This window comes from Chiloscyllium plagiosum, unplaced genomic scaffold (genome assembly GCF_037043375.1).
Source record: "Chiloscyllium plagiosum isolate Xiang-an unplaced genomic scaffold, Cpla_swu_hap1 HiC_scaffold_2, whole genome shotgun sequence".
NCBI classification, from domain to species: domain Eukaryota; kingdom Metazoa; phylum Chordata; class Chondrichthyes; order Orectolobiformes; family Hemiscylliidae; genus Chiloscyllium; species Chiloscyllium plagiosum.
The window spans coordinates 106,111,679-106,135,812 of record NW_028270140.1 but is presented as its reverse complement, the minus strand read 5'-3'; the positions used below and the strand labels follow the sequence as shown (position 1 = coordinate 106,135,812).

The window sequence follows — 24,134 nt, the reverse complement described above, 5'->3', positions numbered from 1 at the left end:
GTCAAAAATAAGTAATATTCTTGGAGCATGTAGGATATGTAATAACTTGATTTTGCTTTTTCATATTCAATCAGTTTCTGTGAGTCAGAAAAGTTCTTAGCTTAAAGCATGAATTAAATTTTGTTGTTTAATTTAAAGTTTTGCTCAACCATAACTTCCTGGAATAAGACAGGATGGGGAGGAACCTTGTGAGTGCATTGCTGCTTCTAGAATTAGGTCAAATAGTTATTTATACTGCTTGGTTCAGAATTACCTCCTTCCTGTTTGTACATCAGTATGCAGAGCTACGTCAGACCAACATCTTAGTGTACTTTTCAGTACATTCTTTGCACCCCTCCCCCAGAGTTTCATACTCAAAGATATTCAAAAACACACACATGCATACCTTCCTGCAAACCCTTTGCAGAAATTTTATGTATGACAGTTCCCCAATGAGAATGTTTCATTAAGACTATTTTCAGAACATCAATCATTAACAAGAAAAATAATCAACTTAAAGTGAAAGTATTGTCATCAGAAACTCTTGTCAGACATTTTGGAAGAATTGTGATTAACTTTAAGAATGAACATTTTCTTTTTTTTTAGTCTTTGACTTAAGTCTTTGGCATAATTAATGAAATTTCTGAAGGTGTTAATATATTCTGGATCACAGCTATATTCATCAGAGCAATTAAAATATAACAAATTTTTTCTGCTTTTTCAGGCATACCATCATCTGTTTAGATGTTGGGTTTGGTGAGCTCAATTGACTGGACAGTTGCTTTGTGAAGCAAAGTGATAGCAATAGCGTGGGTTCAATTCCCACATCAATCCAGGTCAACATTAAATCCCTGCCCTTTGTCTGAGGTGTGTTAGTTCTGTCACTGTCTAAGAAGACAGACAATGATCTTCTGGGACTATGGTGACTTTCACTTCCACTGTTCAACATCTATTCTACAACTGCAAGTTAAACAGTCTTACACAGAAATTGAGCCATATACAAATTCGAGCAGGAATAGGCCATTCACCACTCACTCCTGCCTGCTATTCCAAATGATCATGGCTGATCTGCCTCAGCCTTCAACTCCTCTTTCATGTCAGCTTTACATAGCCTCAACTCCCTGCTGTTACAAAAACTAACAACCTTTTCATTAAATATTGTAAGTGATCTAGCCTCCACTGCTTTCTGGAATAGGGAATTCCACTATCCTGTGAGAGAAAAAAAGTCTTTTGTACCTCAGTTTTAAATGAATGTCCCATTACTTTGTAACTATGTCCTTTAGTCTGAGATTCCTCCACTAGTGGGCAGCATGGTGGCAGTGAGTGGCACGGTGGCTCAGTGGTTAGCATTGCTGCCTCACAGCGCCAGAGACCTGGGTTCAATTCCCGCCTCAGGCGACTGACTGTGTGGAGTTTGCACATTCTTCCGATGTCTGTGTGGGCACCCTCCGGGTGCTCCGGTTTCTTCCCGCAGTCCAGAAATGTGCAGGTTAGGTGAATTGGCCATGCTAAATTGCCCGTAGTGTTAGGGGCAGGGGTAAATGTGGGGGAATGGGTCTGGGTGGGTTATGCTTCAGCGGGTCAGTGTGGACTTGTTGGGCCGAAGGGCATGTTTCCACACTGTAAGTAGTCTAATCTAGTGATTTCTACCCTGTCAAGCCCCCTCAGAGTTTAGCATCTTCCAATAAGATCACTCCTACTTCTTCTAAACTCAAATGAATAAAGGACTAACCTGTTCAGCTCTTCTTGAAAAGACAGCCCCTTCATCTGAGAAATCTGCCTAATAAATGTCTTTCGAACTGTTTCCAGTGCCATTATATCCTTTCTTAAATACGGAGATCATAACTGTACACAGTACACCAGGTGTGGCCTTACCAACACCCTGTACAGTTGTAACAAGTCTTCCCTACTTTTTAAACACCAACCCCTGGGCATTTAAGGCCATCATTCCAATTGCTTTCTTAATTACTTAATTACCTGCACATTAACTTTTTGTGTTTCATGCACAAGGAACACCTAAATCCCCAATGTGCCGCACATTTTTGGATACTCTTTCCATTTAAATGATAGTATGTCCTTCGATTCTTCCTACTGAATTGCCTGATCTCAGACTTTCCCACATTAAACTCTACTTTTTTTCTACTCACTCAACCTATCTAAATCCCTTGTAGATATCTTATGTCCTCATCACAATATGGCCCTATCATCTGTTTTTGTATTATCTGTAAATTTGAATATATTAATCTCTGCCTCCTTCTCCTAGTTATTAATATAGATAGTAAAAACAAAAGAGGCTGTAAGACTGTAGCACTCAACTTAATTACATCTTTACAACCTGAAAAAGGCCCGCTAATCCCAACTCTCTGACTTCTGTCTGTGACCATCCTCAGTATGATCTAATAAATTATTCTGATACTGTGAGCTCCTGTTTATTTGTTATGGGCCAGACCAAACTGCTTCAGAATATATCAAGGAGATAAACTAGACTCTAACTTTTTCTTATTTAAAGGCAAGCGTAAGGCATTTCTAAAAGTACTAGGCTTTATAAGCAAAACACACTTTACGCAAAAGTATCTGAAATAATACATTATTTAAGTATCGCTCATTAACTGTTCCAATAGAGCAACGTCCTATAAACACCCTTAGCAAAGGCAAATTGAAAGGAAAACACAATCCCAGCAGTAAGGAGAGAACACTAGATTTTGCACCATCTCGCTAAGACCATCATATGTTTGATCAATTTTCAATGCCTTTAGCCACTTGTCCAAAGTTATTTTGTTTGATCCTGCTGTATTGGGGAAGGACAATCTAGAAGCATGCTTTGGAAATGTCTCAATCAAGCAGCCATCAGGTTTTATGCATATGTAAATAAGGGTATTCACATCTCTTTTGAACCCCTGGCTTGTCTTGAGGTAACTAACAGACTCTCCAAGGTCTGTATGCCCTCAACCGATGTCACTTGCAACCACCTAATAGCTCACCATTTACAGGCAGGATTCCTTCTGTGGCACCATTCATTAAGTTCTGAAATTCCTCTCTAAATTTCCCCAACTCTCTGTCTCTCTCCTTCTTTCTCTCGCTCTCTTTCTCTTTCTTTAATTTGATCCAGGTGTCCTTCATGACACATATGCAGATTTTTAACACCACTGATCACACCACCTATCTCCTGTTCCCCTGCACATATTGTTCAGCCAGGTGATATTGTAGACACCTGACCACTTCCCATTACATCAATAAGAATCAATATTTCCACCAATGAAAAATTACGTGACACCATTCCTTCCCATCTCAGTTCATCTACTACTGAAACCCTCATATGCACCTTTGTTTTCTCTAAACTTGACTCCTGACCAGCTTCTCACACTCTACCCTTTGGAAGCCTGAGGATACCCAAAACTGCTGATGGGCAGCACAGTGGCTAGCACTGCTGCCTCACAGCACTAGAGACCTGGGTTCGATTCCAACCTTGAATGTTTATCTTTGTGGAGTTTGTATGTTCTCCCTGTGTCTGTTTGGGTTTCTCCAAGTGCTCAGGTTTCCTCCCACAGTTCAGAGCTGTGCAGGTTAGATAGTTTGGTCATGCTAAATTGTCCATATTGTCCATGGATTGGAGGCTAGGTGGATTAGCTATGAAAAATGCTGGATTACAGGGTTAAGATGGGTCTGGGTGGGATGCTGTTTGGAGGGTCTGTGTGGACTTGGTGGGCCAAATGGCCTGTTTTGACACTGTAGGGATTCTATATCCTAACTTGCATTATACTTTCCCCACCATCTCTTGTGCCAGTATTAGGATGCATACCCCTAGTGTAGTCAGTGAACTTTTTTTTTAATCATTCAAGGGATGAGGGCATCGCTAGTAGACCAGCATTTATTGCACATTCCAAATTGCCCAGATGACAATTTAATTGTCAGTCACATGGCTGTGGGAATGGATTCACAAGTAGGCCAGACCAGGTAAGAATAGCCGTTTCCTACCCTAAGGACATCAGAGAACGAAATGGTTTTTTTCCCAACAATTGACAATGAATCCATGGTCATCATTAGATTCTTCATTCCACATTTTTATTGAATTGAAATTCCACCATCTTCCATGGTAGGATTTGAACCCAGGTTCCTCTTGTGAGTTAAAATAGCTTGTTTAGCCTCTTTCTTAATTTGTATATTTCAAACTAAAGTTGATCAGTTTCTATGTGAGCAGATTAAGAGTTGGTTTATTACATGCCATTGTTGTTTAAGAATGAGGAGATAAAATTATTTTCTAACAAATTACAGGCACCAAGTTTGAAACAATTACAGATAAGTAAAAAATACATTGAAAAATAAAGTCCCAGTAAGTGTCTGTGGTAAACCATTGGGGCCCATTACTTGAGTTTCATCTTGCTGAAGTGAAGCAGTTCACACTTGAAATCAAATCCAGCAGCTTTGATGACTTCTGTAGTTGAACAGTTGCACAGGTGGACCTAGTTCTATGGTACTGGCATTTTCACACTGCCTGACGTCAACAGCACAGTATTTGGTTCCGGTATACTTTTCTATTTCTCCTGCCTCAGTTCAAACACACTTCCAAGGTTATTTCATGAAGTCTACTTCTTGACATTCTGCCACCGAGCATGGTTGTAAAATTGCTTTTTAAGTGTAGTCATTTCTTATTATCCTCAAGGCATAGGGGCACAGACTTGCCACAGATAACAAAAAAAAACATGGAAACACCTCTTATATACTATAAAAGAGCACAATCTGAGATAGATGAGACACTGGGGGAAAAAGGTATAGGATCTGGAGTCAAACTCTTAAGTATATGGATCCATGGGGGGTGAATCAGTGGATAACAATCACTGGGTGGTAGATTCAACTTGCAAAAGTGTCTGTCCCAGACTGTATGTCATCTTTCCAATTGTGAGAGGTGATCAGCCCAGGTCTGGGCTGACAGACCTGTTGTCCTTTAGCTGAGGCTATCAACTTGAATGGGTCCGACTCTGATATCTGTTGAGGCAAGACAAGTTATTTGTACCTGAAAAGGATCCATTGTATTGCCCAGGGCCAGATGAATTCTAAATGTCTCCCTTTTGATAGTAGAAGCTGAGATTGGCTTTGAAATAGATCAAGGTAACAGACATGACCTGCTGTAACCTCCATTTTGAAGAGGCTTTTGAACTTCATTTCCAACATATAGCTTTGAAAGCAGAAAATGTCCTTTGAACAAGTTTTTCTTAAAAACCTACATTATCAGAATGGCACATTCATAACACCTGGCTACATTGGTTCCTAATTATAATGACAAAATAATTTTAAAATCTCATCCTATTTTTCACATTTTCACATCCCTGCTCTATCTGTGGCATCTGCTCTGGTCTTACCCTAAATGTGCCCTGAAGAAGGGTTACACCCGAAACACTGCTTGACTCACTGTGTTCTTTCAGCGTCCTGCTTGTCTAGCTTGGGTTCCAGCAGCTGCAGTTTTGTTTTGTCTTGCTCTAACTCTTGGCTTCGTGAGCATCCCTGATTTTAACAGTTCTATCACTGGTGGCCACTACTTCAGCTAGCAAAACCTTATCTCTGGAATTTCCTCCATAAATCTCTCTCTTCCCATGATCTAAGATGCTCCCCGCAACCTACCTTGTTGTCAAAGCTGTTGCTCATTTAGCTCGTTGTCTCCTTAGTTCGTGAATTAACATCAATACATAAACTGCTTTTATATTGTGCTCATGCAGTGGGTTCCGGCATGTTGCTGTTTGGTAGTAATAACAAAGTAACTTGAAGAGTTCATCAAGGCCAGTGGCCGGGGAGACACATTTTTGTTGTTTCTCCTGGCTGCTGGCCTTACTGAATCTGGCAAGTTTATCTTGCTGCTGCCAGTTGCACAAGACCAGTTCACTGGGAGTTGATAACTACACTCATTAATCCGTTAGGCTTTCAGGGACATAGCGTTGCAATTGTGTGTGTTGGTTTGGCTCCATCACAGTGCTGAGTATTACTATTCTTAAATACGTTTTCAAGATGTTTTTAAGTTGTGGGTCTGTGTAGTCTGGTCTTTAGTAAAGGAAACTAAAACAAACATTTGTGCTGTACTTTTATGAAAGAAAATATTCTGTAGGTGAGAGAAGGTTTGAACATGAGGTGCTTTTGGAGACTTGCCTGGACATAGCCTGTGTACTACTTGGTCATAGCCTGAATGAGAACGTAGTGGGAAAGATGGTTTGCGTTCGTATATCACCTTTGCAATCTCAGGACAATCCAAAGTACTTTATGGTACTTCCAAAATACAGAATTTCTAATATATGTCACCAGGTTTGTATGCAGCAAGGTTCCACAAGCAGCAATGTGAGATTGATCAGAAAATCTGTTTTAGTTTAATGTTGTTCAAAATACTGGGGAGAACATCTGTTCATACATTTGTTCATGGTATGTGTGTATGTCTGTCTGGGTTAGCATTTCTTAACCATCCCAAATTTACATGACAAAATAATGGTGAGCTACAGATAGTTAAGTAAAGGTTGGGAATAAATGTTTGAAGCATCATTAGGAGTTGTTTTCCCAATTTTAAATTGAAGCAAGTTTTGACATATCCATGATTTGATATGTCAAAAAAACAGGCAAATCAAGGTGTCAAGGATGTTTGAAAGTAGCCATAACTGCATGTTGTGGCCATACATCTGGAAACCAATTTCATGTCTGTGAACCTTCCTGTTTTTGCATTTGAAATCTGGTAGTGGTATCTGCAGTTCTGGATTCTGAACCTACAGGGGTGGTTGTGCTGACACTGTATGTGAGCCTGAACAAGTGCAATTTATGATGCAGGAGCTGATAGTCCATTGAAAAATAAATAAACATTTAAAAATATTCATTCAGTGATACAGGTGGGAATCCTTGCTTGATGGACACTCTGTGTTAAATTGATTAATCCCCATAATTGTGCTGCAAACAATTTGACAATTAATCTTATTACTCTTGAGTGAATAAAAGAAAATCAATCTTGTTACTTTTGCTCATGAGATCATAAGACAAGGAGCAGGGGAAGGCTATTCAGCCCATCAAGACTGCTCACTATTCAATACAATCATGGCTAATCTGATTATAACCTAATTTTCAATGTTTATTGGCCCAGCTTGCTCAACATTTATTCATAAGACAATCTCTTTATTCCAGAAATCAACACTAGTGAACCTTCTCTGAACTGTTTTCAATGCAAGTATATTCCTTGCGAAGTTACATCCAAAACTATAAATGTGCTGTAGGTGTAGTCTCATCAATAGTCTGTACGAATGTAGCAAGACTTCCTGCTTTTGTATTCTGTCCCCTTTGTAATACAGGCCAATATTCTAATTGCCTTCCTAATTCCTTGCTATAGCTACATTATACCTTCTTGTGATTTGTGTGTGAAGACACTCAGGTTCCTCTGTATAAGCAGGATTCTACCTTATTCGGCCAGATGACATTTTTGGTTATAGTTTGCCAAGTGTTCAATATTTTTGGCATCAAGCAGCACCCCTCTATGAACTGTATTAGTCTCCAGTTACAGGTTCAACTATGTTAGCTTGACCACTAGTCAAACCAATTGATAATATTGTGGGTTTCAATATCCCAGATATCTTTCATCTTATTCACACTCTTTATATTCCTATTCCTGAGGAATTTTGTTGTACATACTGGGAAACCAACATAATCACCATTAAGGTCACGTTGTGTCTTTCTTCTTTGCATTTAGAGTCATAGAGTCGCAGAGATGTACAGCATGGAAACAGACCCTTCAGTCCAACCTGTCCATGCTGACCAGATATCCCACCCAATCTAGTCCCACCTGCCAGCACCTGGCCCATATCCCTCCAAACCCTTCCTATTCATATACCCATCCAAATGCCTCTTAAATGGTATAATTGTACTAGCTTCCACCACTTCCTCTGGCAGCTCATTCCATACACATACTACCATTTGTGTGAAAAAGTTGCCCCTTAGGTCTCTTTTATATCTTTCCCCTCTCACCCTAAACCTAAGCCCTATAGTTCTGGACTCCCCCACCCCAGGGAAAAGACTTTGTGTATTTATCCTATCCATGCCTCTCATAATTTTATAAACCTCTACAAGGTCACCCCTCAGCCTCTGACGCTCCGGGGAAAACAGCCCCAGCCTATTCAACCTCTCCCTATAGCTCAAATCCTCCAGTCCTGGCAACATCCTTGTAAATCTTTTCTGAACCCTTTCAAGTTTCACATCTTTCCGATAGGAAGGAGATCAGAATTGCACGCAATATTCCAACAGTGGCCTAACCAATGTCCTCTACAGCCGCAATATGACCTCCCAACTCCTGTACTCAATACTCTGACTAATAAAGGAAAGCATACCAAACGCCTTCTTCACTATCCTATCTACCTGCGACTCCACTTTCAAGGAGCTATGAACTTGCACTCCAAGTTCTCTTTGTTCAGCAACGCTCCCTCGGACCTTACCATTAAGTGTATAAGTCCTGCTAAGATTTGCTTTCCCAAAATACAGCACCTCACATTTATCTAAATTAAACTCCATCTGCAACTTCTCAACCTGTTGGCCCATCTGATAAAAATCCCACTGTAATCTGTCCACTACACCTCCAATTTTGGTGTCATCTGCAAACTTACTAACTGTACCTCTTATGCTCATTTCCAAATCATTTATGTAAATGATGAAAAGTAGTGGACCCCGCACTCCACTGGTCACAGGCCTCCAGTCTGAAAAACAACCCTCCACCACCACCCTCTGTCTTCTACCTTTGAGCCAGTTCTGTATCCAAATGGCAAGTTCGCCCTGTATTCCATGAGATCTAATCTTGCTAACCCGTCTCCCATGGAGAACCTTGTCAAACACCTTACTGATGTCCATATAGATCACATCTACCGCTCTGCCCTCATCAATCCTCTTTGTTACTTCTTCAAAAAGATCAATCAAGTTTGTGAGACATGATTTCCCTCGCACAAAACCGTGTTGACTATCTGTAATCAGTCCTTGCCTTTCCAAATGCATGTACATCCTGTCCCTCAGGATTCCCTCAAACAACTTGCCCACCACTGATATCAAGCTCACTGGTCTATATTTCTTTCTTTGTCTTCTTGGATGTCATTTCAGATGCATGATGATACTCAGTTATCCAACTGTCAATGTTACCTTCCTCATCTGAATGTGTTGAGCCCAAGCTGTTTTAGTAGAAGAACTGAGTCTCTCCCAGAAAAGAGGCAGTGCAGAGATTAGATAGTTAAGGAATGTGGGATACCATTATTTTTATAAATCCTCTCTGGAAAGTACTCTGGGTACTTTTGTTTAACTTTGTGGAGGCAGGTGCATATTCTGTGAAAAAAGCTAGGGCTAACCTATTCACATTGTCCATTATCTTGTGGATCGTTAGGGAGAGTTTGAATCTTGGGAATGCCTGAAACATTGCAAAGTTCTTGTATGACTTTGTGCTCATGGTTGTGGTTTATTATGCATGGAAGACCAAAATGAACAAACCAATTGTGTACTAGGATTTGAGCTATTGTTTAGACTTTCTGTTCATGTATAGGAATTACCTTTGTGATCTTGATAAAAATATTTGTTAATAAAAGTGGATGTTCAATGCCATTTTTGCTCAAGTTGAAATCCATAGTTAATGCTTTCAATGATTTAGTTGCAGTCAGAGATCCCATCCTGGGAAGAAGCCACTTTCCAAAGTATAGCTTTCATAGATGTGGCGGGTAATGCTGCTTTATTTTCACAGTGTTCTTGTCGGAGCAGTATTTTCTGATGTTAATTACCCTGCCTGATTGTGAAATATTTTCAATTCTTGAAGCTTGAGACTGGAAGGAAGGATAACTTGCTTCACTCCTCCTGATTAATCAATGCAAAATAGTATTTTCTTCCCTGTTCCTTTTCCAGTGCCTTAGCAGTTTATGTGGCTGTTTGGACTTCATTATGCATCTTCAGGTGGGTTTATGTCTAATTTTCTATAGAATTGAAACCTACTAATGTTTTCCTCAAATATTTGAAGCTATCTAAAGTCTTCTTTTTGTGAGCTAGACATCAAATGGTCTTGCTGTGCATTTTAGGTCTCAGTCAGAAGCACATCTGGGATACTTAAATGTATCCCTGAATGGGAACTCTGCTTAGTTTAAAGTGGCCAACAGCACCCAAACTCCAACAACTCTGAATTTTCTTTTGGGTGTGATAAGCCTTGAGGTTTGCTTTGGAGGTGGAACAGCAATGATTGGATCTGTACTTGCTCTGTAGTGGTTTGCTATACTTTTCTCTTTAACATGATGGTTACATTGCCATCAGCATTGACAATTATCTCTCTGATGCTAGCCTCCCTCCTGGATTTAAAGCCCCTGTCTTTTCCCATGATCTTGGTTATGTGTGACAAAAAAGGGAATTTTGGGATTGTCACTGATGAGTCTCTTCAGCTCCATCTGAACATTATTCATCTCTCATTGCTTTAGCAAAATTATTTTTATCCTGAGCTTCCCATGTTGACATAAAGGATGATTCCAGGTGGATAATTCTGTCAAAAAACTCAGAAGCACCACAGGTACTGAGACCAAGACGTTTCCTTTGGAGTGCTTCCATCCATGTGTAGACTGTTGCCATTACCAAACACTCTTGTCAGGACTTCACACATCGTTATGGGCTCCTTTGGTCATCAATAGCTCTCCTCAGTTTTTCGCTATGGCGTTTTCTGTGCAGATGCTCAGTGAAGAATGCCACTTGCTCGCTGATATTGAGGGACTTGGATGCCATGACCATGATCATACCTTGAATCCAGATTTCAGCCGAAAGATTGCTTGAGTTTTCTGAGCATCCTCCAAATCTATTCAGCTTCCTTACTCATAGAGACGTACAGCACAGAAACAGACCCTTCGTTCCAACTCATCCATGCTGACCAGACATCCTAACCTAATCTAATCTCATTTGCCAGCATTTGGCCCTTACCCCTCTAAACCCTTCCTATTCATGTACACATCCAGATGCCTTTTAAATGCTGTAGTTGTACCAGCCTCCACCACTTCCTCTGGCAGCTTATTCCATATATGCACTACCCTATGTGTTAAAAAGTTGCCCCTTAGGTCCCTTTTATATCTTGCCCCTCTCTCCCTAAACCTATGTCCTCTAGTTCTGGACTCCCCCACCCCAGGGAAAAGACTTTGTCTATTTATCCTATCCATGGCCTGTCATGATTTTATAAACCTCTATAAGGTTGGTAGATAGAATGTACATGAGCGGATGCTTCTGCTGTGTTAACTGGGTCCATGGGAGCCCTGTCCTTGACTCTGAATGAACATTCAAATTGATTCTTCAAAGCCAACTCCTCTGCTTCAGCCTCCTTCATTGATGTAACTACTATCCAGTTCTCAATCATAATTCCCACCTCTGTCAGACAGTTTTCCATCCTTTTAAAAATGATTAAAGACCCTGAGAATTACATAAGACACTTGGCTATGATTGTGTCAACTGTAATGTCTGCTGGAAGCAGCTGCATGGATGTCAAAGGCCATAAACAAAATTGCTAATGTTTGATGCCTATATCTCCTTCCTTCTCCTACTGACTATGCCAAACTATTACAACAAAGACACACTCTGGATGTATAAAGATTCTAGTTCAGTGACTTTTTATTTCATTGACATCAAATGTATTTAGTACATAGATAATGTTAGAATATTATGTGCAATTCTGGTCTCCTTCCTATCGGAAAGATGTTGTGAAACTTGAAAGATGTTCAGAAAAGATTTACAAGGATGTTGCCAGAGTTGGAGGATTTGAGCTATAGGGAGAGGCTGAACAGGCTTGGGCTGTTTTCCCTGGAGCATCGGAGGCTGAGGGGTGTCCTTATAGAGGTTTACAAAATTATGAGGGGCATGGATAGGAAACATAGACAAAGTTTTTTTTTCCCTGGAGTGGGGGAGTCCAGAACTATATGGCATGGGTTTAGGGTGAGAGGGGAAAGATATAAAAGAGACCGAAGGGGCAATATTTTCACGCAGAGGGTAGTATGTGTATGGAATGAGTTACCAGAGGATGTGGAGGCTGGTACAATTGCAACATTTAAGAAGCATTTGGATGGGTATATGCATAGGAAGGGTTTGGAGGGATATGGGCCGGGTGCTGCCAGGTGGGACTAGATTGGGTTGGGATATCTGGTCGGCATGGACAGGTTGGACCGAAGGGTCTGTTTCCATGCTATACATCACTATGACTCCATGAATCTATAAGGGCTTTTGCCCAAAATGTTGATTTTCCTGCTTCTCGGATGCTGCCTGACCTGCTGTGTTTTTCCAGCGCCACACTCTCAACTCTAATCTCCAGCACTTGCAGTCCTCACTTTTGCTTAATCGATTTACAAAAGCCTATGTTAAGAAGACAAATTCCTTACAGTGGCTAACTCAAGAGGTAGTTCAAAAATCAAACAATTCATGGCTCAACTTCCAAATCAAACTATTAGAACTGGCTTGCCATCCATCCTATATCCATTGGTCAAGCCTATCCCACCTCAGCAGCCTGCTGAATTCATTCAAACGTTCTGAAGCGTGCCACGCCAGAAAATCCACTAACCTTGTGCATTTTACTGTCACCAGTTGGTGGAACTACACCAGACATTGTCAACAGCTACAACAGCAACCGTTGGGCCCAGAATCTTGGTTGATCTCCACATTTGTGCATAAAAGCCATGTAGAAGTCAGGGAGACACAATGACACTGAAGCCACATTTGCAATTCAATGCTTGGTGATTTGATCTATCGTCTGCTTAGTACGTTTACTTTGTAAAGGGCATTATAAATGCTTTTATCTGAAATACAATGAAGCACTGTAGCAATGTAAGAATTTGAACATGTTAATTTGTGTGTTGCCTTAAGGATGGGTTCTGAAGGTTAGAAGATAAATTCATTAAGTACCAACACTGGACATTGTTACCTAAATTTTGCATTTATGTATGGTTTAGTTTATGCACGTAATTAAAAGTTTGAAAGAGTATTGTAATCACATTTATGGAGCCTTCATTGTTTTTATGTAGAATAAATTAATCAGTCATATTGGGTTCATTAAAGAGCAGTTACATGAGATTGAAGCAAAAAGAAATTCATGCTAAAGAATCCCAATGTTCTGTTTTGTTTTCCTGCTTAGCGTGACAGTGGCTGTTTTATCAGATTGTCTCACAGTTTCAGCTGGATAGACCAGACACTGTTTTTCTGTGGTGGTTTTGAATTCAAGCCATTGTTGGTTCTCTTCCATCACTAAAAGTTCAGCAGCTGCACATGGAAACTTGTAGTCATTAAGTTGTGATGTATCACGTAACTTTATACAAAGTACACAGAGTATTTTTGGCTTGGGTTATTATAATGGCACAATAAACCTGTTAGTTACATGCTTTTTGAAAACTACACATCACTTTAAAGTATTGTTTTTAACATTTGAATTTGGGAAATTGCGTTGCCATAGATTTAATTTTTTAAATATATGCAGAAATGAAGTTACATGACTTTGCAGAGTTGCAATAGAGGATATATTTAATGGTCTTGAAGGTGACATTTCTTTTTAACAATAAAAGTTTGTAATTTATATATTGTAGTCAGCCATCAATTAAAAGAATTGCTTACTGCTCTTAGTTTCTCATTTATGGCCAGATTTCCAATTTCAAATTTTGTTTTACTGCCTGCTCTTAGAAACATTTATCATGATTTTATATTCAGACATTTTTCATACTATATGTTTTCAATGTAATGTCATTAATAAATATAAACATAAAACTGGTGATTCAATAAACAAGTACAGCTTCATCAATTGAAAGATTACATTTTACAATTAATTTTTTTATTTCCATGGTTGCCTATCATTGCAACAGGTGTTGACTGCCATAAACCATGGAAGTGCCCAGGAACATTTGTAAACATGATCTGGTACGTTAGGAAAAAAACTGTAGAGAGATGAAAATCATGTTCAGGAAGATACAATAAAAAAAATCGCCTGAACATGTGTTCTTTATTTCTTCAGCTAAATAGAAAACATGTTTGCATTCATATCCAATTATTATGGACCTAATGATATTTTGGACTTCAAATTTGCATTCTGCTGACATTACTATTTACTGATAATTAATGGAAAATCTGCAGCATTTGTTAAACATTTGCTTAGAAAACGCACACGGTCTGAGATTAGAATGCATTCCTGCAGCAGGCAAAGTGATTTTTAACAGATTATTTAGTAAGACGTTTCATCCACAGCTAAATAGTTTTGTTCGTAAACCATAAAGATAAGTTGTTCATATCCCAATGTTGAAATGAGAGTCATGATGTGGAAGAGCCGGTGTTGGACTGGGGTGGACAAAGTTAAACATCACACAACACCAGGTTATAGTCCAACAGGTTTATTTGGAAGCTGTCCATCTGATTAAGGAGCAGCACTTCGAAAGCTAGTGCTTCCAGATAAGCCTGTTGGACTATTAGCTGGAGTTGTGTGATTTTTAACTTTGAAATGAGAGGTTTATGTAATGTTAATTGAGTGACTGACTATTGTAATTCTTTCACCTCTATAGCGAAGATTGGTGGGAAAGCGAATTATGAAGAGGTCATAAATAGCTAATGTTAAGCGTGTAACCAAAGATCTGACAAATGGAGTTCAGTATGAGAAAGTATGCAATTGCCTATCTAAATTGTGAGAAGTGACAGAGTTCTGAAATGCAGAGAAGTCTGGGTATCCTAGTGAATTAATCACAGAATGTTATTATGCAGGTACAGCAAGTAATTAGGAAATCTAATAGAATATTATGTTTTGTTCCAAGGGGAATAGGAAGTTTATGCTTCAGTCATGAAAAGCATTGGTGAGATTGCATCTGGAATACTGTAAACAAATATTGTGCACCTACTTATGGAAGGAATTCAGTGCATTCTAAGCAGTTCAGGGAAGGTTTAATAGAATAATGCCTGGATGGATTGCCTTACAAGGAATAACTAGGTAGTCTAGGCCTGTACCCTCTGGAGTTTAGAAGAGTCAGAGGTGACTTATATGCGAGATCCTCAAGGGACTTAACTGGGATGTTATGGACAGGATGTTTACTGTTGTGGAGAATCTAGAACTAGGGAACATAGTTTTTACAAACAAGGGGCACCATTTAAGACAGAGATGAGGAACCTTTGTTTTCTGTCAGAGATTGTGACAAAATACTGGAATTTGCAGCATTATAGGGTCGAGGTTAAAATGTGATTCGCCATGATTGTATTGAATGGCAGAGACGCTCAAAACACCAAGTACCTAAATTTGATCCTTGTTTGTATGTATATGAAATATTCTACAAAACATGAATACGCAGTTTTGGGATGGGATGCAAAGGCCTTTTTTATAAATGGTGTTTTCTTTTATTTGACAGCAATCTAAGAAGATAGATGACTAGAAATTAAAAAAAAACAGTTGCCATATCTATAGCTAATTCCAGGCCTATAAATTCTTTGGCAGTGTACCATTTGACAGCAATCAAATGGGCGATTAAGTGTCCAATATGGTGAGCAGGATGTGTGTATGCATTTTGTGTCAGAAAATATTGGCATATGCTCTTATAGTACAGGTTAGAGACCGTGCCTGAAACCAGAACTATGACCTTTGCATACCTTAGTAGTGCACAATTCTCTTTGGTAAAATTAAGTAGGGGTTGACCATAGCTTGTAGTTCTGTCCACGTCACAGTCAGCATTGTCAGGTGCTTGGCAGCTAGACCAGTAGTCCTGAAAGGGTGCAAACTGCTGAAGGCTGCCTTCCAAAGCATTAGTCTTCTTTGTTAGTTTATTGTGGAACCAGGAAGAACAGGAGTACATCTCCTGGCTCCACATCACATTTGCAGGGCAGCGTCCACAATCACTCATCCTGTATCACCTCTATCATTCCACCCCAATTGCATCCACATTTTATGCCATCCCATCCTTGAATCTATCCAGGAGTCAAATCTCTGCAGCCCTGGCACATCCAGCTTGTGAATGGAAAATTTAACAACCAACAAGAAGGAGGAGAAGTCTCCATTAACATTCACATCTTGAAAGTTTGTCATGTGGACTCTGTGATACATGTATTGGAAGAGAATGGTACATTATACTATGGATGGGGAACTACTATCCAACTAAACTTGAAAGGGTTCAGAAAAGATTCACAAGGATGTTGCCAGGATTGGAGGGTTTGAGTTATGTGGAGAGGCTGAATAGGCTGGGTCTATTTTCCATGGAGGCTGAGGGGTGACCTGACAGAGATTCTTAAAATCATGAGGTGCATGGATAGGGTAAATAGACAACGTCTTTCCCTGAGGTGGGAGTCCAGAACTAGAGGGCATAGGTTTAAGGTGAGAGGGGAAAAATGTAAAAGCGACCTAAGGGGCAAGTTTTCACACAGAGGATGGTGCATGTATGGAATGAGTTGCCAGAGGAAGTGGTGGATGCTGGTCGGCATGGATGAGTTGAACTTAAGGTCCTGTTTCCATGCTGTACATCTCTATGACTCTCTATGACTTAAAGGTTCAGTTCTGTGGTCAGCAGGAACTGGCACACTACTCCAGCAGCTCACCGCAGAGCATCCACCAATGTTACCCGAGCACATTTAAGTCAGCTGCTACCTTTTGCATAGCTCTTTAAGAAGCCTAATAAAAGTGGGTCCCACCATGCTTGCTGGTGCTTGATTTAGGAGTAAGTAACAAAAACATTCTGTGTATATTTGTCAGCCAGTTTTACTATGTGTGCATTGCATCAGTCCATTGCCACCCGGTCATTGTGCTCTCAATCTTTCACTCACTTCAGCCACATGCAGCCAAGACATCTGCATGTGTCACTCCAGTCACCTGACATTTGGTGCAGGATGTAGCCAGTGACACTGTTAGTTCAATCTTGCTCCTCAAAAATATTAAAGTCTTATCTCCAGTTATGTTACAAATGATTCATAAGAAAATAGCTATGATGTTGTGGTAATGAAAAGTGAAAGGCTTAATAAAATAACTTATTTGTCACTTCCATTGGCAGTGAAGTCTGATTTAATCTATTCAGTATTCATTTATTTTAATCAATTAATTTGTAGCTGAGTCACTCACTGAAACCCATTTGCATTTGTTCATGCACCTTTTTTTATTTGATTAAGTAACTAGGAGCTGGGATATAGCTCAAGCCTACATGTATTCAAGGTACATTTGTTTGATCAGTCATGAGAAAGTAAATACTTTCCTTCTAGAAGGGGATTACAGTGTAATCTTAGAATTTAAAGAAAAATTCACAATTCTGTCCCCAATGCATCAGCCCTGTACTGATCCATGATGATAGATTATACATATGCTTCCAAAATACATGTGAAATACTGCCACAGAACAACTAAGTTACAACTCATGGATTAAAGGAACAGTAGCAACATGGATACAGAATTGTCTAAAAGACAGAAAACAGAGATTAATGGTTGGTCGACATTTTTTCTTGGCTGAAAGAATGGTTGTAGTGGAGCTCTTCATGGGTCAGAGTTAAATCCTTGCTTTTTCTGGTAAGTATTAATGACCTGGACGTTGAGGCACAGTGCACAGTTTCAAATTTTGCATATGTTACAAAAGTTGGAAGCATTGTGATCTGTGAGGAGGTGGTGTAGAGTACTGTGTTCAGTTTCGATGTCTTAATTTAAGGAAGAATGTAAGTACTTCAAGGTGGTTCAGAGGAAGTTAATTATATTGATACCTAGAATAATCAGATAGTCTTATGAGGAAAGGTTGTACAGGAGAAAGTGAGGATTGCAGATGCTGGAGATCAGAGTTGAGAGTGGTGCTGGAAAAGTCCAGCAGGTCAGCCAACATCCGAGGAGCAGGAGAATCGACATTTCGGGCATTAGCCCTTCATCATTAGCGCTTATGCCCGAATCGTCGATTCGCCTGCTCCTTGGATGCTGCCTGACCTGCTGTGCTTTTCCAGCACCCACTTTCAACTGAGGAAAGGTTGTACAGATTGTTTTCACTTTAAAGAAGAATGAGGAGTGACTTAGAGTCAGAAAGTCATTTAGTACAAAAACAAACCTTCAGTCTAACTCATCCACTCCACCCAGACATTCCATTCTGACCTTGTCCCATTTGCCAGCATTTGACCCATATCCCTCTAAACCCTTCTTATTTGTATACTCATCCAGATGCCTTGTAAATGTTATAATTGTACCTGCCTCTACCACTTTCTCTGGCAGCTCATTCCATACATGCACTATCCTCTACGTTCAGGTCTTTGTTAAATCTTTCCCGTCTCACCTTACACCTATGCCTTCTAGTTTTAGATTTTCCCCATCCTAGGAAAAAAACCTTGGCTGTTCACCCTATCTATGCCCCTCATGATTTTCTAAATCTCAGTACAGTCGTTTCTCAGCCTCAGACACTCCATGGAAAAGAACTGTGGCGTATTCAGCCTCTCCCTATAACTTGAACTCTCCAGTTCTGACAACATCTTTCTAAATCGCTTCTGCATCTTCATGTTTAATAACATCTTTCCTATGGAAGGGTGACCAGAATTGTACGCCTCACCAATGTCCTGTACAGCCACTACATGACATCCCAACTCCTACACGTAATGTTCTGACCAATGAAGGCAAGCATGCCAAATGCCTTCTTCACCACCCTGCCCATCTGTGACTCTATTTTCAAGGAACTATGCACCTGCACCCTAGGTTTCTTTGTTTGGCAACACTCCCCAGGTCCCAATCATTAAGTACATAAATTCTGCCTTGGTTTACCTTACCAAAATGAAATACCTAATATTCATCTAAACAAAACTCCATCTGCCACTCCTTGGCCTTTTTTGATTGAAGTGCGTAAGATCTTGAATGATATTAACAAGGTGGATGTGAAAATGAGATTTTTCTTCTGTCAGTGAGACCAGAATGGGGAGGTTCTTATTGAAAATTAGGTGTTGTCCTTTTCAGACAACGATGAGAAGAATTTCTGTCTCTCAGAGGGTTGCGCAGCTTTGAAACCCTGTCTCAGTAAATGATGAAAAAGAGGGTTTGAATAGTTTTAACGTGGCGATGGATAGATTTTTGTTAGGCAACTAAATCAAAGCTTATCAGCACTAGAAAAAAATGTGGAACTTGAAACACAAACAAATTCTCCATGATCTTATTGGGGAAGGGGTTCAAGGGGTTGAATGGCCTACTACTGCTCCTAATTTGTTTCTTAGTGTGTTGTTTATCACTGTCCCTATTATTAACTTCTTGCTTATATTATATCAAATGAAAGATTAACAACTGAGTTTTCCAATTAAAATAACACCTTTTAGAGAAAGTTATAGCTTGTTTACTCTTCTCAAAAGTGTTATGGCTTGTTTTTTCTTCTGAAAACATTATTCACAGCATTGCTTATTCGATAACCTGTTGTGTCTCTTCTGAGCTAAAGCAACACACTGCAGTCGGTATTTAGCCTGGCAGTACTTCTCAGGCCTCCATTGAGATCTGCAGCATATGTTTCTCTTCCAATCAGTATGTGCCTGCCTTCCTCCAGTTTTTAAGTTTCCTGCTGTTCCTGCCCAGCGTGGCTTCTTGCATTTTATATCTATTCTTTTAAATGCTCCAGCACTTTTTGATATTTTAATTGATCTTCTATAAATCATTCTCTGTCTGTGAAATAGTGTTAAATTGCATCTACAGTTCACTAAATTGCTGTCAGCACCATCATTATTTTCTGTTCCAAGTTCTTCTATTTGAAGCATGTGCTGTTGAAATCTTGACCTGAGGTTTGGGATCTCCCTCTTGGATGCCTCCTCTGCTGAGTGTACAGCTTGCAGTTCCTTTACCATATGTTCTTTTTCAGCGTGTCATGTTATGTCCTGCTTGGCCCTCAGTCTTTCCAGGTCAGCAACTTTATTCTCTAGTTCTACCTTTTCATCTTGGCGTGTTGTACATTTCTGGAATTCATCTCCCTTAGCTGCTTGACCTTTCCAAGTTAGCTCTCTTTCCTTTTCTGTCAAGTGCACTTTATGTTGTTAAATACTGGATTTGTGAATTCCAGTTTCTGTCTGCAACCACTTTCACTTGGCTTTGATTCAAGACTGGAAGTTACCTAATCTGTAACCTCTGTGATTCGAGCAGTCATTTACCTTGCTTCTGAACAAAATGCACTTTTCAATGAGTGTACTACCTTTAACTTTCAATGACACTCCCTTCACCTCATGTTGTACTGAGATCAGCTGCAGGAGAGTCAGATCATTTGTTTCAGTAACATAGAACATTCAGTCAGTACCTTTTATTCATGGTATTGCTTAGTCAACAACCTGTTGTGCCTTTTTTTGAGCTAAAGGCACATACTGCAGTTGGTTTTCTATGTGTTCTTTTTCTTTAGGATGTGCCTAGTTGTCAAATCTCAGTTCCCCTTAAATTAGGTAGTTTTGAATCTCTTTCCATGTTTGACTATTTTCGTCCACATTTTCATTAAAGATTTCCTGGTAGAGTCTAAGTGTTACTCTGCACCAGTATTAAACTTCAGCCTTAGATTTTTAGAAATGGGCTTATTTTGAACAGTTGTGTGATTTTCTTTTCTCTCACAACTGCCACATTTAGTCATTTCATGCAGTTAAACAGTTTAAATGTCAGCTTTGTTCTCCAATTCATCATCTTCCAGGATATGGATGCTTTGGGTTTTGTTTTATCTGTCTCAATTACCCTGATACTGTGTCTGATGATTCATTTACTGTCATCTTCCTTTGTTTTACGCATCTTTTCCAGAAGTTAGGCTTTCCACACGTTTTGCAGTTTGAATCTGAATGTAGAATATTTTCTTCAGTCTGTGAACTCATGTGGTCATCCACAACTCCTGCTTGTACCCTCTGTCCAGTGTGCGTTTTTTATTGTTGCTATTTCACTACACCAACTCTGCTATCATTCTTTTGACTGAATTAAAAGTTGTCATTTAGGTAAACTGTATCTGCTTCAGTATATTCTGGACTACATGTACTCTGGCAGTATCTAAAACCTGTGATATCATGAACTTGTCCTTTCTAGTTAAATCATCTTTTGCTTCAGGATGTGTAGAACAACAAATGAGTCGGTCCATCAGCCTTTCATTGATTTCCTTGACTTTATATTTATGGCGGGCCTTTTCAATTTTGTTTTAAAAATTGTCAACGGATTCAGACTTTGAAATTCGTATTGGTGGATCTTATTATTTGACTTTGGCTGGAGATCCATGCTAAATTTTCCAAAACAATTTTGTTGTCGTCCTCCCTTGTTTCCTATCTAATAACCAACTTTAACCCTTTCCCTTAAGTCCACAAAAGGATATGCTGACACTTGCCTCACCATTAATACCTTTTAGAAATCTATTGAATGTCAATCAATGCATTAGTTCAAACTTCTCAAATACTTGGATAACATCACCCGTTTCCCATTTTCTTACAGCTATAGCCGTGCATTCATTGCTTTGGCAATGACCGTTTTGGCACTGCATAATTCATCATTTGACTGGGACTGATTCAAGTTGATGTTTCTCAATCTAATTCAACAATAAATCTGCATAAAATGTTTGGGTCTGATTCAGAGATGCACTGCTGCCACATTGTGATTTTTGATTTTATCATTTTGATTTTAAAATGCTGGAGTGTCATCAAGTGTATTTCTTGCAGCTGTCTATGTGGCTGATGAACTGGTAAGTTGTTTGCTTAGCACCTGACTGCAGTATAGTAGAAAATGTGGCTGTCCCTTCTCATAAGAATTAGTTCTCAGCTCTTAGAACCAAAATAACTATAACATTAGTCTTTTATTTGAATATGTATCCAGATGACCGAATGACTGCAAGAATCTAATGATAGTAATTTGTGCAAAGCAAATGGAAAACCAAATTCTAAATTAACATCAACTGTCTTGAACTGTGTCATGTTCTGTTTACACACTGATCTCTTACCAGCTCTGTTGATAAAGGCCAAGGATCCAAAATTGCTTGGCTCTGCTTCATTAGCTTTCGTGCAGATAGAATGACATCCATTCCTGATCCTGCCAAAATATTTGGGGGTCAAGACAGGGTCAGATAATTATAATAATCATTAGTCACCTGCATCAGTATGTGCATGTCTTGGTGCTCATTGCAAGGCAGTGGGATTTATTAATAAGAGAAACAGAAAATGCTGAAGAAACTCAGCACGACTGGCAGCATTTGTGGAGAGCGAAACAGAGTTAACTTTTGGAGTCCAATATGAATCCTCTTCAGAATCATTGTTCTTTATCAGCTGTACATTGAGGGAGAAACAGGGTTTTTTAAGTCATGGCCACCCTGGACCCCACTTATCTCTCTTTATGAAACAGTATCGGAATTTCTCCTTGAGTGGATAAAGCCTTTGCCTACTTTCCAGTTGTTCTGAGACTTGTGCATCTCAGTTGTGCGTCCCAGATAATTTCCCTGCATTCCTCACTGAATTATACTGTGATCGTACCTCCTGCAGCAAGGAAATTAGTATTAGGCAAGCAGCTAAACAGTACAAACCATAAAACTCACATATTCATTTCGTAGTTAGTGCTGGTTTTGCTAGTCTCAGTTGTGTAGGTATCATTTTGCTGTTGAGTTAGAAGGTTATGTGCTCAAGAAAGAAAGTCTCGTGCCTTTACAGTGTCTTTCATGACTTCAATACATCCCCAAGCACCTTGGAATCAGTGAAGTACTTTTCAGATAGTTGTCACTGTTATAAGTTAAAAATTTAGCAGCCAGAAAATCTTCCATTCTCATGACATAACTTTGTCAAGGAGTCATCTGAACCCAATATGAAGTGTTTCCCGAACTTCCTCCTGCTGAGGTTTGAAAATTGTCACAAGACTCTCAGTGAGAACTGAGAGAATGGGGTAAGGGATCTGTAAGAAGGAGGACCTGGAAGAACAGGAGTACGACTATTATAACTCAATCCAAGTTCCATAGTGATCACTGTTGACTTAGAGCTTAGAACCCCCCAAATCTCAGCTTGAGTACAGGCCCTCCTTTTCAAGGAACCATCTTAGAATCCCTACTATGTGGAAGCACACAATTCTGGCCATCAAGTATATACTGCCCCTCCAAAGAGCATCCCACCCAGACCAAACCCCCCATGCTATCCCTCTACCTCTGCATTCCCCATGACTAATCCACCTAGCCTGCACATTGGTGGATACTATGGGCAGTTTAGCACGGTCAACCCATCTAAACTGCACTTCTTTGGACTATGTGACAAACTGGAGCACCTGGAGGAAACTCACACAGAATGTGCAAACTCCACAAAGACAGTCAACCAAGGCTGGAATCGAACCCCGTTCCCTGGCACTGTGAGGCAGCAGTGCTAAACACTGAGTCACCGTGCCACCCACTTTGGGAACCCTTTTCTACTAAAACAGCGTGTATGATCTTTGCTTTCTGTCTGTTAATGTGGAACATTGAAAGAACCTCTGTCAAAAACAACAGGTATCCAGTGTCACTAAGATCGGTGTAACTGTTTAACAATCCAGAGTCCAAGATTAAGGGTTTTTACAAATATATTAAGGACAAAAGAGTAACTAGGGAGATAATAGGGACCATCAAAGATCAGCAAGACAGCCTTTGTGTGGAGCCGCAGAAAATGGGGAGATACTAAATGAGTATTTTGCATCAGTATTTACTGTGGCAAAGGATATGGAAGATATAGACTTGTAGGGAAGTAGATGGTGACACCTTGCAAATGCCCATATTACAGAGGAGGAAGTGCTGGATGCCTTGAAATGCATAAAGGTGGATAAATCCCCAGGACCTGATCAGGTGTACCCTAGAACTCTGTGGGAAGCTAGAGAAGTGATTACTTGGACTCTTGCTGAGATATTTGTAACATTGATAGTCACAGGTGAGGTGCCGGAAGACTGGAGGTTGGCTAACGTGGTGCCACTGTTTAAGGAGGGTGGTAGGGACAGGCCAGGGAACTATAAACCAGTGAGCCTGATGTCGGTGATGAGCAAGTTGTTGGAGGGAATCCTGAGGGACAGGATGCACATGTATTTGGAAAGGCAAGGACTGATTAGGGATAGTCAACATGGCTTTGTGCGTAGAAAATCATGTCTTACAAATTTGATTGAGTTTTTTGAAGAGGTAACAAAGAGAATTGATGAGGGCAAAGTGGTAGGTGTGATCTATATGGACTTCAGTAAGGCGTTTGACAAGGTGCCCCATGGGAGACTGATTAGCAAGGTTAGATCTCACGGAA

The 24,134-nt window shown here is 39.8% G+C and overlaps 1 protein-coding gene and 1 long non-coding RNA gene across 3 annotated transcripts in view; one reads left to right on the top strand and one right to left on the bottom strand.

Annotated features, from left to right (window-relative positions):
- Positions 1 to 24,134, top strand: part of adgrv1 (adhesion G protein-coupled receptor V1) — a 571,861-nt gene that overhangs the window by 442,789 nt on the left and 104,938 nt on the right. The gene's annotated exons all lie outside the window — the stretch shown is intronic.
- Positions 395 to 5,776, bottom strand: LOC148151954 (uncharacterized). The gene is made up of 2 exons (XR_015761051.1): positions 5,596 to 5,776; positions 395 to 4,962 (listed from the first exon to the last, which is right to left on the bottom strand). It is a non-coding gene; the product is annotated as an uncharacterized LOC148151954 (long non-coding RNA).